Source organism: Panthera uncia, chromosome C2 (assembly GCF_023721935.1).
Source record: "Panthera uncia isolate 11264 chromosome C2, Puncia_PCG_1.0, whole genome shotgun sequence".
NCBI classification, from domain to species: Eukaryota; Metazoa; Chordata; class Mammalia; order Carnivora; family Felidae; genus Panthera; species Panthera uncia.
In genome coordinates this window covers 17,418,959-17,442,664 of record NC_064810.1, presented here as the reverse complement: position 1 = coordinate 17,442,664, position 23,706 = coordinate 17,418,959, and the positions used below count along the sequence as shown (strand labels likewise).

The 23,706-nt window shown below is 40.0% G+C and overlaps 1 long non-coding RNA gene across 1 annotated transcript; it reads left to right on the top strand.

Moving 5' to 3' along the window:
• The first annotated feature begins 14,947 nt into the window (after nucleotides 1-14,947).
• LOC125920804 (uncharacterized) lies at nucleotides 14,948-19,861 on the top strand. The gene is made up of 2 exons (XR_007457202.1): nucleotides 14,948-15,385; nucleotides 19,198-19,861. It is a non-coding gene; the product is annotated as an uncharacterized LOC125920804 (long non-coding RNA).
• Nucleotides 19,862-23,706: the final 3,845 nt, after the last annotated feature.

The following is a 23,706-nucleotide window of genomic DNA, read 5'->3' as shown; positions in this document are numbered from 1 at the left end:
ACACAGACACACACACAGACACACACACACATAGACACACATAGACACACATAGACACACACACATACACACATAGACACACCCACAGACACACAGACACACACAGACACACAGACACACACAGACACATACACACACATAGACACACACAGACACAGACACATACACACACATACACACACAGACACACACAGACACATACACAGACACACACATACACACACATACACACACAGACACAGACACACACACAGACACACACAGACACACACACACAGACACACACATACACAGACACACACACACATTCCGTAACATGGTAGAAGCTATAGCTTTTTCTGGGGAGTAGAGGGAGATACTGTTTTGGGGGAGACTCTTCTGAGAGCGGCATTTCACATGGATAGACTCGAATTGGGGATAAAAATATAAGACACCTCATCTCATTTACCGCTTAAAAGTTGGCTAGAAGCAACTATGAGAATGTTACAGGGAGAGTAGCAGATCAGCAGCAGGGTTCACCTAACATTGTATGTCTTGGCAGGAATGTTCTCGAACGCCAAAGAGGAATGAGAGAAAGTCACTTGACTCCAGGACTTTGCCGTATATTGGAATAGGCAAATAATTGAGAAATGCTCAAAGTTTTAGTGAAAAAATATCCATCTTTATGTGAACTGGGAGATGTTAATTTTGTTTTGAAATATATAATAAGTGATACTGAATTTTAATCCTATAATTGCAGGAAGTGTATATTTCTTGTGTGATCTGTTATGATTTGAGTAGGACTTTTAAAAATAATAGACGTGGGGCTCCTGGGTGGCTCTGTCAGTTGAGCGTCCAACTTTGGCTCAGGTCATGATCTCACCATCTGTGGGTTTGAGCCCCGCGTCGGGCTCTGTGCTGACAGCTCAGAGCCTGGAGCCTGTTTCAGATTCTGTCTCCCTCTTTCTCTACCCTGCCCCCTGCTCACACTGTCTCTCTCTCTCTCTCTCAAAAATAAATAGACATATTTAAAAAATTAAAAAAAATAATAGACATGGGGCGCCTGGGTGACTCTGTCGATTGAGCATCCAACTTTGGCTCAGATCATGATCTCATGGTTTGTGAGTTTGAGCCCCGCGTTGGGCTCTCTGCTGTCAGCACAGACTCTGCATCAGATCCTCTGTCCATCTCTCTCTGCCCCTCCCCAGCTTATACTCCCTCTCTCAAAAATAGATAAAACATTTAACAAATAATAGACATAGAAACAAAAATTAATTGAGATGTAAGTCAAAAATAGTGCGTATTTTATACTATGCAATTTTTTTTAATGTTTACTCATTTCCTGAGAGAGAGAGAGTTGAGCAGGGCAGGGGCAGAGACAGAGGGAGACCCAGAATCTGAAGCAGGCTCCAGGCTCTGAGATGTCAACACAGAGCCCAACACAGGGCTTGAACCCACGGATGGGGAGATCATGACCTGAGCTGAAGTCAGATGCTTAACCGCTGAGCCACCCGGGCACCCACAGTATTATGCAATTTTTTAAGTTAGAAGCCAATAACAGTTGCTTATTTAACCTATGCATTTGTAATTAAACCATAAATTGAGCACCCAATACCTATTCATTTTCTTCCAGGTAAAAAGTCATCAGTAAATCAGAGACACTTGGAACTTTTTAATAAATCACTTTCCTTTATTTCAACAGCTTGTCCCTTTGCAATGTACCTGTGATAAAAAATACCTGACAACTATTCTGTCTTACTTGGATATTGCAAGAATAAAATTAAGATAATATTGATGAAGTCTCTCAAGATCCTTGTTATAGAGATTTTATATGAATGTTTTACTGTAATTAGAAAAAGCTAAAGCAATCTACCCCACAAGGTTTATTTTTTTTTTACTTGTGGAAACTTGAAAGCTGTTTTGTTTCTATTATAATTAACTACTTAGCTTAAACACTAAAGTCAGAGACAAATTAAACTTATTTGCTAATGTTTGGATGTGTGTGTGTATGTGTGTGTGTGTGTGTGTGTGTGTGTGTGTAAGATGAATAATGCTACTGTATGCAGCAAAAGGGATTTGCAGATGTGATTAAGTTAGAGATCTTGAGGGGCCCTTGGGTGGCTCCGTCAGTAAAGTGTCAGACTCTTGATTTGGGCTCAGGTCATGATCTTGGGGTCATGAGTTGGAGCCCTGCGTTCGGCTCTGTGCTGAGCATAGAGCCTGCTTGGGATTCTCTCTCTGTCTCTCTGTACCCCCCACCCCCCGCCCCCCGCTCATGCTATCTCTCTCTCTCAAAATAAATAAATAAACATTTTAAAAAATTTAAAAAATGTTAGAGATCTTGAGATGAAGAAATTAGCCTGGATTATCTGGGTAGGCCCAATATAACCACAAGGGGCCTTGTATTAGGATATGTGTATACAATATAGAATTAGCTTATGTGATAATGGCGACCTGAGAAGTCTGGATTCCAGAGAACCAATGGCATAGCTGAGTTCAAAGCCCTGAGAACTGGGAGAGCTATGATGTAAAGCCCAGTTCCAGTCCAAGTCCAAAGTCAGGAGAAAACTACTGTCCTAGTTTGAAAAGAAGCAAAGATAATTCTTTCTCAGATTTTATTCTATTTAGACCTTCGACTGATTGAATGAGGCCCACTCACTCTGGGGAGGGCAGCCTGCTTCCCCGTCTACTGATTCCAATGTTAATCTCATCCAGGAACACCCTCACTGACACACCCAGAAATCATGTTTAACCAAATATCTGGGCTCCCTGTGACTCAGGCAAGCTGACAGATAGCCGTCACAGTCCTTACAAAAGGGAGGCAGGAGGATTAGTCAGAAGCTGATGTGACTTCGGAAGCAAGAGATTGAGTGATGTAAGGAAGGCCATGCGAGCCAGCATAGAACCCGAAAAAGACAGGGAAACGGATTCTTCCCCAGAACCTCCAGGAGGAACCAGGCCTGCTGGCACCTCGTGAGATTGGTCTTCGACTTCCGACCTCCAGAAGTGAGCTATGAAATTTGTTGCTGCTTTAAGGCAGCAAATACCGGTACTTTGCCACAGAAGCCACAGAAAACCAATATTGTGTTTATATTGTGTTTACGTATATGTATGTGTTTATATGTGTGTGTGTAAGTCATATAATTATATATTAATTATGCATATAATTCTGTGTATGGTATATATATCATATAATAATAATTATATATAAACATAATTTTATAACTTTATCTAATTAACTGTATAATATATAATTATATATTGATTATATACGTAAATATAACATTCTATATATGTATGTATATGTAGACATATATGTGTATATATAGACATATTGTATGTGCATACACACACACATATGTTTATATATATAATTCTTGTTTTTTAAGACACTTTTACCCACAATATGATATGTTTTCTATAAAAAAAATAAAGATCAGCTCTCCTCAAGGGCATGATTAGTTTTTGAAACTTCTACCATTAATATTCTTTTTTTTAACATTTTTAAAATATTTACTTATTTTTGAGAGAGAGAGAGAGAGAGAGAGAGAGAGACTGAGAGAGTGAGCGGGGAGGGCAGAGAGAGAGGGAGGCACAGAATCTGAAGCAGGCTCCACGCTCCAGGCACAGCCCAGAGCCGGATGCGGGGCTCCATCTCGCGAACCGTGAGATCATGACCTGAGCGGAAGTCAGACATTTAACTGACTGAGCCACCCAGGCGTCTCTACCATTAATATTCTTTACAGAACATCCAGAAATGCTCTTCGCAGGGAGAAGGGAGGCTTATTTATTTGGGATAATGTGTCATCGGTGAAAAAGAACCCAGACACAAATAATTACTCCCTCCGCAAGGGTAGAGAAGACTGCTTCTCTTCAACATAGAGTGACGTTGGCCCTGGTTTCTCTCGGTCAGTGCAGAAGACAAGGACAGGCAACTCTTGCCACAAATTATGGGTTGAAAAGTTCGACTTCAAGGCCTTCCCAGACTTTTTTCTCTGTATGCTTTCAGAGAACAAGGCCAACATATTTCTGGGTTCTAGTATCCAGTTCCTATTAAAATAAAGAGACTAGGATGTTCAAGTTAGTTTTATGGCAGGGACGAACTGATAATCAGTATGGAATAGGTTAAGTGTTCATTTGCATTTTTAGGTGCCCTTGATTTTGGAGTAATCTTCAGGCTTCGATTAGCAATGGGTCGGGAGAAAGCTGGAGGCTTTCTTGTGATCAAGCTGCTGGTGAGACTGGTTCTGAAGTCTGCTCATCTCATTATTCGGTGCCTTGGTGGGTTTACTTAGAAAGCTAGAATGTTCTAAAGCCTGGTAAGTGTCCTCTGCTGTGGTATGCTCATAAAGGCTATCCAGAAATGATTGGTAAATATCTAGGAAGTCTTAAAACTGGTTGCTAAACCACCAGCAGCTGGGCCACAGAAAAGTACACCACAAAAATTGGCAAAAGCTATAAATCAGGGCTCCTTTGCCCCCACCTCCTTAGGGCACTGGTTTCCCTGTTCATTGCTGTTCATTTCTCTTCGTTTCTTAACATTAATCTGTCTTCCATTTTCCCTGAGCAGTAAAACTTTTCAGTCCAGGACTTTGAGTCCACTCTCTCTGCAGTTTCCTCTCTGGCCACCTGCTATTTTCTCCACTCAAGGTCGACTTATCCAAAAGGCAAAGTAGGCATGGTACCTGGGGCCCGTGATACTTTCAGAGGTCCATACAATAGGAACATAATAATAATACTACTACATAAGAATGAATTCATTCTGGATTATCTTCATCTATCTATGAACATAGTCATGAAACACACTTTTTTATACTTTTTAGGAAGAAAGGGGACCACGAGGGCAAAAGTGCTTAGAGTTCACATAAGTCATCATGTGGTCCTGTCCACAGGCCCTCTTCAGCCTCATGGCCCAGAGCTGATGTGAAAATGAGCTCTCTTAAAAACGATCCTCAGAATGGTGTAATGCATACTGGCAGAACCATTTCAGGTGTCTTTGGCATGGACCACAGCATTACCCCTAGAAGCCTGATTTAACCCCACATTTCATGGGTCTCTCTGGTATATCTGTTTTTGACTAATACATTCTCACCGTCTTGGATTGTGATTCTTTCTAAAATATGGCAAAGAATATCAAGCTCCTATTTGGGTTCCATTGAATAAAACATCTGCTGCCTTTGTCTTATATTTTATATTCAGGCCCAGTGTTTTGCTAAACTTGTAGTTATTCAAGCCAATAGTAAGAATGTCAATGACATCTCCTGCTTCTTTTGGTATTTTCTGGTTTATTTATACCTATTTGCTCAGGATTTGGGCTTTTTCGTTTTGTTTTATTTTTGTTTTGCTTTTTAAGTGGAATCCTATCTTTACTAAAAGCTTGGCTACTGGAGTTTATGTTGGGGGGTGAGTTATTAGGGATGCCAACTAGAGCTAGTAACCCTTTGGTGAGCTTTGAGGGATGTTGAGGAATTCTTTCTTAATAATATCTAGGTTACAGGCGTACTTATAATGCACTTGAAATAGTCCCATTAAAATCAGTCTTTCTTGGTCACCGTCCTTTTATCTCAACTCAAATCCTTCCTTTAGGTCTCCTGACCTGCTACTCCTTCATTCCTCCATCCTTTCAACCCATATAGAGAGTATATCTCAAATTTAATGGGCAAAGAATGGCCAGTGGAACCTATTAAAATGGAGCCATCTGGGCCGCACGTCTAAGGATTCCCACCGGTAGGCTTAGATTGGAGACTCGAGATCGACGTTTTTGCTGATGCGGGCTGAAGGGAGCTGCCTTAAATTCTTACTGGCTTACACAAAAATGAAGCTTGAGCTTTCTGATACTTCACAAATTGCGACAAGCCCAGACCAAGAGTTACCAATGATTAAAGAAGACAATTTAAGTGATAGAAACAAACTTTATTGAACACTTCATGAAGTGGGCAGTTTCTGTTCTCAAGAGTCCAGAGGATGGCAAAATGGGGCAGAAGGCAGATTCTTTTATAAGATAAAGAATAGGGAATGAGGAAGAGAAAGATAGAAAATGAGTAAGGAAGCAAGTAGAGAGCTCAGAGTTGGTCTGGCCTTTAGGGACTGTCTGGCTGAACATACCATGTTTCTGGTCAAGCAGAGCATTTATAGGGACACAAAGTTTTCTAAGTTTCAGTTTGCTGATGAGGCACCCTGGGCCAGATCGGCTAAACCTATTTTAACTTATATTAAAAGAAATTTAGAAGACTGTGGAGGGAGACAATGGAATAAAATATTAATAGTTGGGTAGCACACAATATGCTTGGCATTTAATACCTGTTAATTTTAATCATTATAACAATCCCGGAGGAGAAGTGCAATGATCACAGTCTTACAATTAGGAGAGGCAGGCTGAGAAGGGTGGGTAAATTGCTCACTTTTCACATTGTAAGTAGTAGAGACCGAATATGCATCCAAATGTCTTTGCTTTGAAGAAGGGAGAAAATGTATCTACTGATCCTAATCCCAACCAGTTGCTAAGGTCATTTCTTAACCAACCATTCTCAACTCTGCTTTGAACCTACAGGACATCCAAAAAGGATTTTGTATGTTAACCTGCTTAATTGTTCTCTGGTGCTTTCAGTTAAGACATTTTGAGCTCCTTCTTATTTTGATTTGAGCCCAAAGGAGAATGTGTGCACCCTCAGGTTTATCGAAAGGGAAGGTTCCTCTAGTTTCTGGGCAGAGGCGTGATTACATTGACCTGGTCACTGTCCACTGTTCTCTGCTCAGCCAACTCCAATCTACCCTTAGATGACCATCAAATCTTGCTTACATATTGCTGTAGTTCCTGTAGGAGCTTCCTTTCCAGCCTCTGCACCTCCAATGTCAGTGCTGCAACAGGGTTTTTGCACTTGGTTTTCTTCCACACCTGGGGTGTGCTTCTCTCCTCTCCATGGCTTGGTCGGTGGAACGCCTGACTCTTAATTTTGGCTCAGGTCATGATCTCGCAGTTCATGATCTCAGTCCTGCATCAGGCTCTGCGCTGTCACTGCGAGCCTGCTTGGGATTCTCTTTCTCTCTGCCCTTCCCACACGCTTCCTCTCTCAAAATAAATAAATATACTTTAAAAAAAAGAGACAATCTTATAGATTTAAGCCACTTGCAATGTGGCTAGACCAGATAGATGTACTGTATGTGTAAAACATATACCAGATTTTGAAGGCTTAGTACAGAAAAATGAAAAGGAGGTAATAATTTTTATATTGGTTACGTGTTCAAATTATAATATTTTGGATATATTGGGTTAAAGTATAATTCTATTGGACAGAATGTCTTTGAAAAATGCTTAAGTTAATGAGCATTTACTCTCTTTGGGTGACTGAAGAATTTCTAAATATGAAACAAGGTACAAAACACAGGTCAGAATTATAATTTACTCTAATTTCTATAAGGTCTGTAAATTATCAGAATACTAAAATTCCTCTGAAACATATTTTAAACATGTATATATTTATACATAATAATTCAAATGATTAAAATGGCATGATATGACTGTTCACAGAGAAGAAGGACTAAAGAGTTCTTTTCTTTTTTTCTCCAATTTTCCCATTTTTGTCCTCTTTCTGGAGAAAAAATGTTGGTTACTTTGGTCAAAGATAATAATACAAACGGGGCTCTGAAAAATTATAAATATGTGTGCATGACAGTAAGTATGAGTTTCTCTTTTTTTAATTAAAAACATTATCACCATTTATCAAGATGGTAAATTGAATACATATTTTGTTTTGTTCAACGTACTCATGGGTTAATTATATTTTAAAGATACAGTTAAGTGTTTTAAATTTATCACTTATGTGAATATTTATATATTTGTGCATACTTCATACACACAGAGTTATATAAACCTTTTACCACAAGTTGTTAAATGAATAATGTACAGAAAGAGTAAAATTAAACTTTTGGTCTTTTTTTCTGTGAAACAGTCTTTGTGTGTGTGTGTGTGTGTGTGTGTATGAAATGACTTGCTTACTTTCCGCCCAGATGGCAGAAATTCTGTATGATCTGTTAACACATGTTTAAGTGCGAGAGTGGTATAACAAGTGATGATGAAATGCTTTGTTTTTAAGATTCTTTACTTATAAACCCTTTTCATTGTTTTAAGGTTTACTTGTTTGAGAGCGAGAGAGAGCACAGGTGGGGAAGGGGCCGAGGGAGAGAGAGAATCCCAAGCAGGTTCTATACCACCAGTGCAGAGCCTGATGCGGGGCTCAAACCCACGAAACATGAGATCACGACCTGAGTCGCAGTTGGACACTTAACTGAGTGAGCCTCTCAGGCGCCCCTAAAACCCTTTTCATTTTTATTCATAGACAGGTTGTGGGCTACTATGTTAGTCAACTTGGGCTGTTGTAACAAATACCACAGCCTGGGTGGCTGACACTACAGAAATTTATTTCCTCAAAGTTCTGGAGGCTTAAATGAGATCCAGATGCCATCCCTGCCTGTTTCTGGTGAGAATCCCCTTCTTGGTTTGCAGATGGCCACCTTCTCACAATGTGTTCCCATGGTCTTTTGTTGGGTCATGTGCATGGAAAGAGAGAGGCTGAACTCCCTACTGTCTCTTTGTATAAGGACACTAATCCTATTGGATCAGAGCCCCACCCTATGACCTCATTTAGTCACAACTGCTTCCTTAATTCTGAATACAGTCCGACTGGGGGTGGTTAGGACTTCAACATATGAACTTTGAGGGGAACCAGACATTCAGTCTATAACCCGGTAGTCAGTCAATATGTAGAAGTCATCAAAAGCCAATTGCCCATTTCACTCTTTCATTAGATGCAGTAGCCAACGCATATCCACTTAATTCTACAGCAGTGACAAATCTTGTGAAAGCTTCAACTGATTTAGTTCCAGGGTTTCTGTTAAAAGGAATGATCTTCTGGGCAGACAGAGAACACTCAGAATTTCTCAGCTCATCACCTTCTTTCCCATTGCTGCAACAACGTAAGCCCAGCCTCTCCCTTTTTTATTTTACCGGAAGGGAATGCCATGATTGCTCACCTGTTAGGAAACTCTCCAAGCCCTGCAGAGCCCCAGTAGAGACTCCCTTCAATATTCTTTTTTTTTTTTTTTTTTTTTTTAAATTAAGACTTTTTTATTCCCATGTGTAAAAAATGGCTTCTGTTGTGATTAATTATTGTGCTTATTGCCCCCCTTCAATATTCTTAATTTAAGTTTGCTTGTTGATGGCTTAACTTCAAAAGAAAAACTGAAAATTGCCATGCAGGTTATGTTATAACAGATCTGAATTTTCTCTTGAAATATAAGCCACTCCCCAAAATTAGCTCAGTTCAAATGGTGAAATTAATTTTCCAGGCCCAGATCGGCCAGCTAGCAAAAGATAACAGGGCAAATATTTACACTAAAAGTAAGTATGATTTTGGGCTAGTCCATGACTTCAAATACTGTAGCCTTTCTTAACTTCTATGGAAAATCTTATGAAAACAAGTTTAAAAAAATTGTATGTTTTTCTATTATCTAACGAGATAGACATGACGATAGTGAAGTGTAGCAAAAATGCTTCAGGGTATTATCCATAACAGCAGAGCTCAACTGGCAGCGATATTGACTCAATATTGGTGAGGTAATTTTAAGAGTATTTCCAAGGATGTTTTCAGTGCGTGCCCTACCCACCCACATCATAATTCTGATAAGACCATAAAATAAGAAATGGATAGAAACCAAATGGACTATGAGGTGTTCAGGTAATTGTTCATTCTCGGAATGGATTGAGACTCTTTGTGGAGTCTCTGATATAATAGATATACTCTGTCCTAAAGAATGTCATCCCATTATTCAGTGTGATTTCTTAGAACTGAGAGCTTCAGTTGCGCCTTTAGAAGCTATCCCAGGGTTCTATGAGGCCAGCTGCCTCTGGATGGCACAGGGGGCTGTCATGGAGCCCTTCCGTACTCGTAGGTTTGTGGCTACGCTGTATGGGATTCCATGACTATGAAAAAGGCATCTTATAATCCCCCAAATAGGAATGCTAGCTGAGGTTCTGCTCAGAAAAGGAAAACCCATATCTGAATGGCACCTGTCCTGGTGAGGACAAACCACTGGCCTCCACGATGGAAGGGATCCAATGGAATTAACTTACCATCAAGAGTTTGGTTGATCTCTTTGAGGAGTTGTGCTACATCAGGGTGTTATGGGTTAAATTGTGCCCCCCCCATCCAAATTTCATGTGTTGAAGCCCTAATCACCAGTACCACAGAATATGATCTTTGGAAATAGGATCATTGTAGATGAAATTAGTTGAATAAGGTCATCCTGGAGTAGGGTGGGCTCTTGATCCGGTATGCCCAGTGTCCTTACGAAAAGGAGAAATCTGGACACAAATATGTAAAATGCAGATGTTGGCAGCGATCAGAGAATGCTTCCATTTATAAGCCAAGAAACACCGAAGATTGCTCACAAAACTATCGGAAGCTGGGAGAGAGGCTTGGAACAGGTTTTTCCGCACAGTCCTCAGAAGGAACCGACTCTGCTGACAGCTTTGTCACAGCCTTTTAGCCTCTAGAACTGTGAGAGAATAAATGCTGTTGGTTAAGCCACTCATTTTATGGTACCTTGTTACAGTAGCTTTGGCAAGCTAATATATCGGGGGCGTAGCGTTGGTTTCCTTTGCTGACCTGTTGGACATTCAGAAGTACCAGTGGCTTCACCTACTTTGGTAAGTGAGAGTCCATGCTGTTGGGCTCTGTCTCTGCCATGGTGACCGCTCTGGAGTGGTCAGTGACAAGGATTGACTGCCATCATGCAACCACGTCATTTTATTGAGTGCCTTTCCAGTGGTGAATGTTTTGGTGGGGATTAGCATTTAATTCGCGTTTAGAACCCACTCTCTTAGGTCATCTATAGGTCTCTACCATAGACTTGCTTATCTCTACTCTCCCAGTCCTTTTCTTTCCAGGTCCTTAACCAGACATCCACACTACTGGCCACTGCACGGAAATCTATACCTATTCTGACCTTGGGCTATTCTTCCTTGCACACAAAGAGAATGACTAAATATACTGCTCAGAGCTCTATTGGGAAGAATTTCCCTTTCTCCTATTTTTCAAAGCCACCCCTATATGTATCTGTGATGCAGCCACCTCTATTTTTGGCTTGCACTCATGTGCTGAGACAACTCATCTATCAACTTAGACTTTCCCTCATCTCTCAGCTGGTTGTATGGGTCCCTGCATATAGCCGTGAGTGCAAGTCAGGGGAAGGACACCGATCCAACAGTGGGTCACATGGGGCCTCTGAGCTATCTGCAGCCTATTCTGTCCTGTGTGAACTCAATCCAGGTGTACTGTCTCCATCTTGTGACGGACTGCTGCTGGGCCCGTCTGAACCTATGATGTGGTGAGTCTGATGGACTCCAGTTCATAAAGAGTGTTTCCGAATATATAGTTATTTGGTATCCTATGGTTGAGCATTTCACCTCTACCAGAGCTCAGAAATATGCCAAAGGCTGTTTATCAAAGACTATAAGTTCCTGCTATAGATGGCATGACCTTGTTTCCGAATCCCAAGAACCTATGTTGTGACTCTCCCACTGGAGCTTGTCCTAAGTTCTATATTGTATCTTTGACCATCGATACCTCCCACACCATAGGACTGCTGCGGTGTCCTTTCCTGCTTAGGCCCAACACAGTGCTGGCAGCCTTCTTTGTTATGCAGGGCATTACTTACAGAACCCAAAGAGCCCTGCCAGGCTCGATGCTTCCTTCTTTTTGACAGGGGACAGAAGAGGCAGCAATTTGTCTTTTAATTTTACTTCAGCATGTCCCTCACCGTGGGATCTCCCAAGTGGCTGGGTTGTCTCCCATCCTCTGGAATATGTGTGTCTTACCAAAATTTCCAGCACAAACACCAGCCACTTCTTGTGTTTTCTGTCCAATCAGCATGAGGCCATCGACACAACAGATGAGTGTTGTGTTCAGAGGGAGGCCGACAGTCCAGATGTCTTTGTATAATATTATGACAGAGGACAGGAAGGTTAACACAGCCTTGCAGAAAGATTGTAAGAAATAGTTTTATATGCTCTCCAATACTTGTGATTGTCTTTTAAAATCAGAAAAGAAAAGAATGTGTTTTCCAAATCAATGGCTGCCTACCATTTCCCCCAGACTTTATTAATATGCTCTAACAATTCAACCACATCTGGCACAGCAACTGGATCACTGCAACTACTCAATTAAGTCTATACTAGCCTATAGTCATTCTCCAGGATCCATCCGCTTTCTGCAGGATCTGGCCCGGAGAGTAATAGATTTATGACAGGGGAAACCAACCCTGAACTCTCTCTAGGTCTTTATTAGTACCAGTAATCTCCACCATTTTTTTGGAGATCTGATATCGTGTTTGGTTTACTATGTTGGCCAGTGTTGTGGGGCAGAGCAGTTTCAGGTTTATATTTGGCTTTCCCCACATGGTAGTTTTTATTTCACAGATAAGAGATCTGATACAGGCGTTAGCCCCAATTTCCGTGTGTGTGTGTATATATATATATATATATATATATATATATCAATTCCAATTATGTACTCAGGGACTGGAGAAACAATTACTTAGTGGCTCATGGATGAAGTGGGCACACTATAAGGCAGAACCCTATATATTACATGGACACATGGGCTTCCCCCTCAAAGTAGAGCCATGATGATGCTTCATGTCTCCCAAATGTCAACTCATAAATGTCTTGATATTTTCCCAGTGTACGATCACCTAGGTAAATGGCTATAAATCCCTTTAGGCAAATATTTAAGGGAATAGTTATGGTATGATACTTGACTTGATGTTATAAGATCCTTCCTTTAGAGCTGCAATCACCCCTTCAGTCAATGATTTATGGGAACTTAGCAAAAGGTATTTTTTGTTAGAATTTTTCCACCAGGGCCTTGATATTCATGTCATAGACTGCCTTGGCTGAGGGTTCTGACATATCTGGAGCTCTATTATATTTGCCCTTCTACTGAAGGCAATTAGGGACTTCTTGGGAGCTTCCGCCTAGATTCTGTCTCTCGTACAACCGTTAACTATCTATTAGCAGCTCTTTTTAAAAATTTTTTTTTTAACATTTATTTTATTTTTGAGACAGAGAGAGACAGAGCATGAACGGGGGAGGGTCAGAGAGAGAGGGAGACACAGAATCCGAAACAGGCTCCAGGTTCTGAGCTGTCAGCACAGAGCCCGATGCGGGGCTTGAACTCACAGACCGCGAGATCATGACCTGAGCTGAAGTCGGACGCTTAACTGACTGAGCCACCCAGGCGCCCCATAGCAGCTCTTAATTTCTCATTATCCTGCAGGGTATTAATGCATCTTTGTAATCATCAGCTAACCCAAGTTTGGCGTCTTGCTGTCTTAGCAAGACATTGTTTTTCTCATGTTTTTTTTTTTTTTTCAAATGTCTGCAGCATCATACCTGACACATTATTTTGCCACATCAAGACATGGTTCCAGGTCACTATCAGTGCAATCCTCAGCAACTGAACCACTACCATACGTCGGGGGACCATTCATATCCTATCCACCAAGCAGGGTACACTCTCATCTGCTGAGCAATGAGTGAGCCATCCCCAAGCGCTGTTCTTACCACTATTTTCTCAGATCGTATCTAGTACCATTTGTGACAGTCCAGGTCCTCCAAGGAGAAGATTCAGATGATTTTATTAGGAGAAATGCCTGTGAGAAACAACGGTGAGAAAACACGGAGAAGCTGGGAAAGCCATCAGAGCTCAAGTAATTCTGACCCTGAGTGAAGGAGAAAAGAATGGTCGGTGAAAGCATCCTGGACCATTGTGCAATCTGACAAAGTCAGCAAAGCCACCGGGGAGTCCACAAAGCAAAGCTGTTCGTTAGGGAAGTTTTCTGCATCCCAGGATTGGTTCCGTCTTAGTATCACTGAGTTGCTTGCTCACTTGCTGGCAGCAACCTATGGGAAGCACTGTGTCTGTTCAAACGTGGTGACGAATTTCAGAGAGCAGCTGGGGTCCCGGGTCAATTACACGCCCTCTAGTTGGAATTTTGCAATGTTTGTTCTCATGGCCACAAAAATGCCCTCCTATAGGTCTTTCCTGGTGAATGCCTTATGAACTTAACCTAAGATTTCAGTCTTATAGGAAATGGACCTTGACCCAACACCAACAAAACCTTTCTACTGAAGTTATTACAATCATTCATGGGCATGTGACTGTTGTAGTCTCACGTAACTCTGCCCTTAGAATTTCAGGATGGTTTAATGTTTTGCTGTTGCCGTCTTGAAATGCTTAATAATTTTTGAACAAATGGGCTGCTATTCCATTTTTCATTGGATCTTGCAAGTTATATAGCCAGATCTGTCAACCTTACCAGAGAAATATAGTAGTCATCCTGGATGAAAAATACTGGGGCTTTTTGGCTAAAATATTGTTTGTTCTTTTCAGAGATATTCCAGACAGCTTTTCAGCAGCTGTTTAACTCCACTCTGAAAAGTTTCCCATTTTAAGGGACCAATCATCAGCTCACTTCTGTTGAGATATTTAATACTTATATTTCCATTGGATTCTATACCACTTAAAATCACTACTGTTTATGAGAACACAACTTCCTCTCTGGAAGTCCAACAAAACAGCTTGAATTCAGTAACCAGCATTATCATGGTCAATTACATAGCATTCAATTTCCTTTTAGCAAGCCAAAGGGCAGTTTATGCTTAGAATGAACACATCTGTCCACACCTATATAAATATTATAGATTACATTAAAAAAAATCCATGACTGGGGAAAAAAGCCAACTAGATCTCTAGAAAAGACCCAGATGAATGTAAGGACATATTTTCATTGCCTGCATTTGGTAATTTAGTTTCTTGTTTCAGGTTCTCATACAAAGACTTATCAACACTTTTCCCATTGATGACTGGCTGAGTTACAGTTGGCCAGTGGATCATTTCCAGAATCTTAAGAGTTGCTGGGCGATCCTTGTTACGTCAGACAGTTGAACTCCTCCTCTAGCAACAGGAGCAGGAAGGACCAGCCTAAGTCCAACTGCACATGATCTTCTCCAGAAAATCTCCTAACAGGAAAAATCATGGCAGTGATAACAACCTGGATGCTGTACATTCATGTCCTGTAAGCTAACTTTGTCCACCCTTGGCCAAAAGAGGGTACTGAGAAGACAAAAGTAGCTCTGGTGGCTGTCGGCTGAGCTGGCCTGGCTCTAACAGCTGGGCCACGGTATTCTGCTGGACAGAAAGAATGTCACAGAACAAGTCAGACAAGCCCACTCTGTGACTGTGATGGGGCAAAACAAAAACAAGGCCAGTTGTTTTTATGGAATTGTATGGAATCGTGTCTGGTGGAGCACAGCCACAATCAAGAACACCGTCCACATCACAAAAGGGTGAGACACCCCCCTCCTTTTGCTGCATGAGTGATTGGTGTTTCTTCAGCAATTATAACTTTACCCCTACTTCACTCTCCTGCCTTTAGATGAAAAATTATTGAGATACCTTAGAATTGCCCCTACTTTCTGACAACACTTAATTCAGAGTCAAACTATGCTTTCTTGAACCTTCTCCAAAATTATGAAACATAAACCCTCAATGCCACAACACCCCCCAGCACTCTTTCACGTACATGCTCCGTGGCTCACCATGGTGTTCTGGTATTCTCCTTCATAGCAACCAGCCAATAAACCCAGCTTTGTTGACTACAGGTGTGCTTTTGGTGGGATACAGCTAGAGGGCGCTGATAGTTCTGCTCAGCTTTTAATTTTGATTTTATCTTTATTTGTATGGCTATTGTTAAAAGTTGGGCTCCTCACGGAAATGGAAATGCAGGAGCTGTGTTGATTTTGTTCACACTGTGTTCACAAAGCCTGTACAAAGCCTGGTGTTTTGTAGTCTCTTAATAAATACTTGTTGAAAGAATGGAGAAGAAAGGAAATCTGAGAATAGAAAAAATCAATATATTTGACTTGAAAAAGTTGAAGAAAAAAAAAGGATTCTATTTACTTTGTAAAACTACATAAGCAAATTTCACCAAGTATGACAAGCCTAGAATCAATAGCCTTATTTTCTTAAGACTACCTTAAAAACAGCCACTCTACAATGGGATACTATTTGGCCATAAAAAGGAATGAAGGGCTGATATGCACTATAGCATGAATGAAGCTTCGGATTGAATTTAGATACTTATATTCATGTAATTCACCTATTTAAATAGTTGAGGGCATTGTATTAGTATAAGTATCTAAATTTCATCTCAATAAGGCTGTTACCAAAAAAAAAAAAAATGACCATCAATAGAGATTTTATACCTATTAGAGATGATACTCTTGAGGTTTTTCATGACATGGAAACACACTATTAACATTTTCCTGTGCAAAATGGCAAAACGCAGAAATACACATTGTTTTGTAAAATATATTTATACACACAGAGAGAATAAAAGGAAATGCCCTAGAAGATTGATGCTATTTATATCTGCACTCCAAGAGATTTTCATTTTCCACTGCACGGTTTTGATATTTTCCAAATATTCCACAATGAGAAGATATGACTTATAATCAGAACAATATTACAGAAATATTTGGCTGGAATCCTGTGATTTTTGTCTTGACGCAACTCTATTGCAAAATAGAAAAAAAAAAGGTTTGGTTTCTCTCAAGGTAGCCATTCTTCACAGAGGACACAAGAAATATATATACATGAAAATGGTGTCTTTTTTTTTTTTTGACACATCATGATCACTTTCTCAAGAAAATGGGCTTCCAGGAATCAATACTTTCTGATCGCATTTGGTGATGGCAATTGGGTCAAAATTGCCCAGAGAGTCAAGGGCAAAATTCTGATTTTTCACAACTCGTCGTAAAAATAGTATGCCCTAAAGAAGGCAGTATTAAATGCTTGATGTTCACTGATGACTTTCCAGAAATGAAAAACCCTGATCTTAAAAAGCCAAATTCTTCTTTAAAACAGAGGTTAAGAAAGTCTCAAGCGGTATAGAAAAATGCTAAATGTAAAATACATAGAACTTTTATAGAGAAAAGTTTGCAAATCACAAAAAATGTACAGAAGGAAGGGAAGATAAATTTATTAAAGAGATGAAGCTGGAGAAAATGGGAGGTCTATTGTGAGAAGGAATATGAAAGAGGAGAAAGAAATTTGGTAGATAACTTGTGACGTAGCATTATATTACAGGAATCAATGTTACTTATGTACTCATTCAGAAATACCCATGGGGGGTGTCTGGGTGGCTCAGTGGGTTAAGCTCCAACTTCGGCTCAGGTCATGATCTCGTGGTTCGTGGGTTCAAGCCACAGTTCAAGCTGTGCTGACAGCTCAGAGCCTGGAGCCTGCTTCGGATTCTGTGTCTCCCTCTCTCCCTGCCCCTCCCCCGCTCACACTCTGTCTCTCTCTCTTTCTCTCAAAAAGAAATAAACCTTTAAAAAAGATAAGAAATGCACATAAGACACAAGCATCACAGTCTCTGTCCTCAAGAAGCTTCATACTAGTTGAGGATACCGAAGAAAGACAGATTCAAAAATACATACAGATGTTTCTGGAACAGTATGTGTCAATAGCAAATTCACATTAGGACTCTGAACAGACATCAAGAATGCACAGAAGAGAGAAGGAAGTAGCCTTGCCATTCGGCTCCTGCAAATCAGGTAGTCAGAATACGAGTGTATCCTGTACATAAAGCACATAAAGTCCCCTCGGAACCCAGAAATAGATTTTATTCTCTTCTGAGAATAATTGGAAATGACCCAGCTGCCTGAATTCCTTGCTTCTTTTTTCAGAAGTAGTTTTTTTATGTTTATTTATTTTTGAGAGAGGGAGAGAGGGAGCAGTGAAGGGGCAGAGAGAGAGAGCGAGAGCGAGAGCGAGAGCGAGAGAGAGAGAGAGAGAGAGAGAGGAAGATAAGGAATCCGAAGCAGGCTCCAGGCTCTGAGCCGTCAGCAGAGAGCCCAGTGTGGGGCTCGAACTCATGAACCGCGAGATCATGACCTGAGCCGAAGTCTGACACTTAACTGACTGAGCCACCCAGGTGCCCCTCAGAAGCATTCTTAAGTACCTCTCCCTGTCTATTCAGCTCTGCTTCTGTTTCCCAAAAACTTAGTTTTATCCTGATTTTTAATTCTGCCTAGAATCTCAGTTTCCTCGATGCTATGGGTTGAATGTTGGTGCTCCCCTAAAATTCGTATGTTAGAACCCTAACCATTAGTGTGATGACATTTGGACATGGGGCTTTAGGGAGGTGGTTGGGGTTAGAATGGGTCAGGAGAGTGGGGGCTTCACGATGGGATTAGCGCCCTTTTAAGAGACCCTGGAGAGCTTGCTTGATCCCTCTCTCGCTGCCACGTGAGGACACAGCCAGAAGGTGGCAGTCTGCAAGCCAGGATGAGAGCCTTCACCAGAACGCAGCCATGCTGGTACTGTGACTTCCAGCTTCCAGAACTGTGAGAAATAACCTTTTGCGGTTTAAGACACCTAGTGTATGTTATTTTGTTATGGCAGCCCAAACTGACTTTCCCCGTTATCCCTTAAAGAACTTACATTGTAAGACATTTTATTTTATTATTTTATTCAAAAAAAATTTTTTTTAAATGTTTATTTTTGAGAGTGAGAGAGACAGAAGGTGAGTGGGGGAGGGACAGAGACAGAGGGAGACACAGAATCTGAAGCAGGCTCCCAGCTCCGAGCTGTCAGTGCAGAGCCGGACGCGGGGCTCGGACTCATGAAACTATGAGATCATGACCTGAGCCAAAGTCGGACACTTAACTGACTGAGCCACCCAGGTGCCCCTCCTATATAAATTTTCTATTCTAATTGCGTGACACCAGTTTTAAATTAATTGATCTTTTGATTCTCTCAAAATAGAGATAAGGAAAAGTAGTTTCCTGTATGCTGTCTGCTTGTTTTCATTACGATAAAATAGGAATGACCCAAAGAAACAATGGCTTTGCTAGTTTTTCATTTCCGAAACGTTAATTAACATTACTTTTGAAAAATCTGTCTTGGAAAGACATTTCTTCGCATATTGAACTGTACTCATTTAAGTAGTCAGTATAAATCACTCTTTCCATATGATTTATTTGCTCAGGCTTCATAAAACTGCCTTTTATAGTAAATTAGCTCGGCGGGCACATGGGGAGATCACGTTCTTAGAAACTGATTCTTATTCTGTTGTATTACTGACGTTTTTCAGCTGTACTAATGTGCTTCTGGCAACGGATGCTGCGAACCTTTTCCTTGGGAAGCCACGTTTGTCGTGCTCCGTGGTGAGGAACTTCAAGTCCTGACCCAAGCATGCCTGCAGGAGCTGGAGGAGATATAATTTACTTCCTAAGAAGCTGGCTATACCCGTCAGAACGCTGGCAGTCCACCTGTCCTGGCATTTCACACAGTGCTTGTTTTCCAAACCCAAGAAACATAAACTGCTGTCTCTAATTAACAGCAGAGCATCCCTCTTGTCCAAGTCCTGAAATGATCCTGCTGCTCGATCTGGCATAAAGCTTCTAGCAGAGTCCTGGTGGCAGGAAAAGACATTTCTAGAAGATAATTTAGGAGACAAGCTGTATGCCCACTTTTCTAAGCACTTTAAGTGAATCTTTTGGATCCGAATATCGTATTACGGCTGCATATTTCAGTCACGGTGTCTGAGCGTCTAACAGATCTCCCTTCACTGGACTGCATTCTGATGTGCAGCCGTGGGCTTCTTAGAAAAGCCAGGAACTCTTAGCTCACTGTAAAAGCTGACAGAATTTTATGATAGGTCACAATTTCCTGTTCACTTTGGATTCCAAGGTGTGTAGTTAGGACTTGTCTTGATGCTAAGCTAAGGCATGGTATATTTGCTTTTCTCCTTTCAATTCTGTTTTGCTCCTTTTCTGCGTCGTTATTTTTATTGTGTTACCCTTCCTCAATGACTCTTTTCAAATCCTTTTTGTTTTTTTGCCTTTATAATGGGAAAGTAGAAATACGTGATGAATAATTTGGGTTTTAAAATTCATGTTGAAAATCGGAACTGTATAAAGTGAAATTGATTTGATATCTCCTAAAGGTTCAATCCCACACATACCTCTCAGGAAAGAGAGAAATCATCACCTGTCTAAGCTGGCAGTAAAATGTGGGCCATCCCAAGCCTCTACACGGACAGTGAAACGGGCATTACCAAACGCTGAGAATCTTGCTGAAAAGAGACAAAAAATGATTACGACCTCCTTCTCCCTCTCAAAAGCATGTAACACTTCATGAAATCTAAAGGCAGTTATAACTGTCCAGTCACTGGAAACACAAGGGCTTATGAGGTTGCACTCAATTGTACACGCTTTATCATACACCTTGAAACTATTTCTGTGGACTTGTGGGTAGGACATGGAAAATTCTGGCTTGTTCTTTTATCTAAACTTTCCATACTAGGATAGATCAAAAATTGCTAGGCTCACATATTGTTTTCAGTATTATTAAATTTCAATGCATTTTACATATTTACTTCCCGAGAAAAGAAAAAAAGAATGGCAACTTTGGCTTCATACAAAGAGAAAAGGGGGGAATTGGGCTAGGACAAATTTGTAAATATAGACTAGTTCCTTTTTTTAATTTTTTTAATTTTTTCCTAGGACAGGTCAGAATAGTTTTTCCCGAATTCAGGGCCTCGCAACATGGGGTTTCCCCCATATTGACATTTTTTTCATTAAGAATGAGATTTGTAGAGTACCCAATATAAGGCCAAAGACATGAGACTACCCAGAAGACCACAGGCTGATGTAACCAAGAGTCATACCCTGAACTTTTTCTCAGCTTGACATCTCTATTCTGCCCTTTTCTTATGTTATCTCTGAACGCTTACTCTCTGATGAATCCTACAGATGAATGTTGAGCCCTCTCACCACAGGAGCTAGTTGCCAGGGGGTGAGATTTTTTTAAATAGAAAGACAGAGATTTTCTTTATAAAATTTTCTTTATAATCATCGCAGGCCTTGATGCTAGCCGTTTGGATTTCTTTTAAAATGTAATCAGTAGGGCTCAAGGCTATTTTTAATTTTAGTTAGAAAAATTAATGTGCCATTTCTAGCTCCCAATTATTGTGCATTAAATTGAGATACAAGGCACTAAATTTTGAGCCACGTCTGAATTTAATTTAATTAACTTTTTTTTTTCTTTTGGTGCCAATTCGGATGCATTCCCAATAATACCCTCAACATGAAAAGAGAAAGTGGGTGGAAATAAAAGTTAGGAATTGTGTTTTTCCCTGGCCCTGGGGCTTGTCGCCATTGAATAAGCCTGAGAGCTTGCAGAACGTTCTTGCTTAGAAGTGGACCTTTTTGTGACCTCCCTGACATAATGATTCTACCTTATCCGGAAAGTTTATCTTCTTCCACCGAGCAATTTCAGGAGCATGTAGAATGTTAAAAGAATAAGTGGACAGTCTCCTAGCCAGTCACACTCAGATATTGGAAACCATAATGAGAAGACATCAGACAATTAGGCAATACGTAGCAAGAGATTTTACACAGAACGGTCCCGTTTCTAGAAATTTATTTAAAAATGATACATGAGAGACAGAATTGTAGAACAGTGACATTGCAAACAATGTCACTGTGCAATGATAAAGAATAAGTACATGCATCTTCTGGGGGAACTTCGTTCCCCACTTTACCTGAATCCCATGTTCTCTTTCTTTGCTTCACTCTTGTTTTGCTGGATCCGATCTTCTAATAGCTTCTTGTAAAAGGATGCAGAGAAAGGATGCAAAGAAAGTTATTTCCAAAAAATATTTTGTGCTTCTGAAAATGACTTTAATCTATACTTTCACTTAATACTTTCGCTGGATATTGATTCAGTTTGAAAGACATTTTCTGTTGACTTCTAGATGCCAACATTGCCTTTGAAAAGTCCTATGCCATTATAATTTCTCATCCTTTGCATAACTTATGTCAATGTTCAGAAATTTCAGTCATATGCCATCATGGGATTACTCTTTAATTTATTGCATTTGGTTTTTTTGATGACCCTTTTAAAATCTAGAGTTCAACGTCCTTTGGTTTTGAAGAGTTTTGTCATATTGTTTTCCAATATCTTTCCCCCACTTTCTCCCTGTCTCAAAAGAGACATTTGACTTCCTGGACTGATCATCTAATTGTCTTAATTTTTCTTTATAAGTTTGCATCTCTTTCTTTCTTTCTTTCTTTCTTTTTTAAGGTTTATTTATTTTTGAGAGAGAGAGAGAGAGAGAGAGAGAGAGAGAGAGAAGGAGGGGCAGAGAGAGAGGAGGAGACACAGAATCTGAAACAGGCTTCAGGCTCTGAGCTGTCACCACAGAGCCCGACGAGGAGCTCCCACTCATGAAATGAGACATCGTGACCTAGGATGAAGTCAGGTGCTTAACCAACTGAGCCACCCAGGCACCCCTACATTTCTTTCTATGCATGTTTTATCTTATGAGAGATTTCCTTTATTAGTCAATTACTATTTTTATTTTTGCCATCACATTCTTTGAATTTCCATAAACTCTTTCTTTCTTTAAATCGTGCTTTTATACTATTCCATGTATTCCATATTAAGGTACTTCTATTCTCCTTATCTCTAAATGTCTTTCCTACTTTTATTTGTCTTTTACGGCTATAAAGTTTCTTAGTATATATGGGATAATAAAAAAGAACAACACCCGAAGCTGATATGATGTTGTACGTCAATTATACTGCAGTAAAAAAGAAAATGAAAGAACAACTTTTGCTGTGGTTACCATTGCTGATCTTTTTACTATTGCTATATTTGGGATCTGCTAATTTCTGCTCCCTCCATTTATCTTTCTTTTGGTTTGTGTTTCCTGTTCTTTTTCTAATATATAAGAGGGATGCTTAGCTTATTAATTTTCAGCCACTCGATGAAAAGTTATGCTCCTGGTGAAATGCAATAATAAAGAAACCTCAAACTGACTTTAAATATGATCATTTCAATAAATAAATGCAGAGGAAATGTTCAATAAAATTCAGTATCAATACCTGTATCAAAAATAAAACAAAATGACATAAATATCCTTAACCTCAAAAACCTATGATATGTCATTTTGGGAACATCATAGTTAATGGTGAAATCTTGAAAGTATTCCCTTCACATCAACAGCAGAACAACAAGAGTGACAACTGGCATTTCTATTCAACACCGTTCTAGACAACACAGCACAACAACAAAAACAACAAATGCCAATGATAACAGGATAAAAAGATATGAAGTTATTCATAGTCCATTCCTGATATCTAAATAAATTGCACATGAATCAACTATTTAAATACTTGAATGAAAATGTAAATTTCTGAAAAACTTATGAGATCATTTCTTTATGATCTCAAGAGTGAAAGAGTTTTTTTTTAAACTAAGCCTTTAAATCCAATGACGACAAATACATTAATAACTTCAACCACATTAAAATGAAAATCTTCTGTATGGTGCAACACACACACACACACACACACACATTAATTAAAACTGACCCAGAATTTTTGCCTCTGGGAGTCTATTCTGTGGATATGGCTCTACTCTCCAAATGACATTATGTCATTGTTTGTAATAGTAACATCTTGGAAATGTGCATCAAAATGGAATTATAATTATTATTATTAAAAACAATGAGAATACTCCCTGATAACATTATATGTAAGGTATACTGCTAAGTGTATAAACCAAGATGCAGAACAGTAGATAGATAGATAGA